This window comes from Echinops telfairi, unplaced genomic scaffold (genome assembly GCF_000313985.2).
Source record: "Echinops telfairi isolate 266 unplaced genomic scaffold, ASM31398v2 ScPeMD7_7469;HRSCAF=8507_0, whole genome shotgun sequence".
Classification (NCBI taxonomy): Eukaryota; Metazoa; Chordata; class Mammalia; order Afrosoricida; family Tenrecidae; genus Echinops; species Echinops telfairi.
This window is the reverse complement of record NW_022111372.1, coordinates 54394603-54395895: the sequence shown is the minus strand read 5'-3', so window position 1 is coordinate 54395895 and position 1293 is coordinate 54394603.

Sequence of the window (1293 nt, the reverse complement as noted above, 5' to 3'; positions counted from 1 at the left end):
TAATACATACAAATATTTTGGTTATTTTTAAGACTATTTTGTTTATGCTGGATTTCTTTCCATTTATAGTTGAAGATTAGTTTTTCCATTTCTTTAAAGATTTTTGCTGGAATTTGGATTGGAATTGCGTTGAATTTATAGCATTTTTAGTATTACTGACAAGTTTTTTCAGCATATTTAATCTTTCTATCGAAGAGCATGGAAAATTCTTCCATTTGTGTAAGTCTCTTTTAGTTTCTTATAAAAGTGTTTTTTTCTTTGTATAACTTTTTTGCTTCTCTGTTAAGATTTGTTCCTAGATATTTTATCTTTTGGGTAGTTATTGTAAATGGTATTGTTCTTTTAATTTCCTTTTGGGTGTCATCTTCTTTAACATATAAGAACCCAACTGATTTTTGTATGTTCGTGTTGTATCCTGCTATGTTCATTTGAAATATGAGTCAGTAAGCATTTGTGTCTATTTAAAACACAGAATCACCTAGAAATGGAGACTGATGTAGCCACATGATATAGATTACTCGTGTCCCTTGGGAAGTTTTGCTGTCTGTGACATGCTTTTCTGAAATGATGATTCAATTCTTGGGAAAGTACCAAATAAAACAAAATACAACCTTTTCTAAATTTACACATGAATTATATTCTGGGAAATACAGTGTAGATTAAACTGTAGGGAAGGGGGGGAAACTTGGTTAGGCCTCAGGCCAGAACATTATAAACAGATTTTTACATGAGTGTCCCATAGATCATTCAAAATGAGAGATGGACCACAAATCAAAATATGAAATGTAAAACGATAAAGTTTCTAGAAGGGAACTGAAAAGGTAGGCAACATATATTTAGACAAGACCAAAAATTCTTAGCCATAAAGAAAAAGGTGAACAAATTGTGCTACCTTAAAATTCTGTTTCATCCAAAGAGACATCCTTGAGAATGAAGACGAGTCACAGAATGGAATAAGGTACTTAAAAGTTCCCATGCATTCATCAAAAAAGACATAGCTAGAATATATACATAACTGCAAATCAATAAGAAGGGGAAAAGGGCAAATAGCTCAAAAAAAAAAAATTAGTCCAAAGACTTGAACAGGATTTCCACAAAAGAAGATATCCAAATGGGCAATGCCTATAAGGTGTTGCTCTCCCATGTCCTCTGGAATGGCTGGAATGAAAAAGGCAGACAGTATCAAGTGCTGACAAGGAAAGAGGGCCATTAGAACTTTTTGCCAATGGGCACGTCAATTGATGGATCTGTGTAAGAAATGGTTTGGCAGTAGCACTAGCGAAGCATATGCAT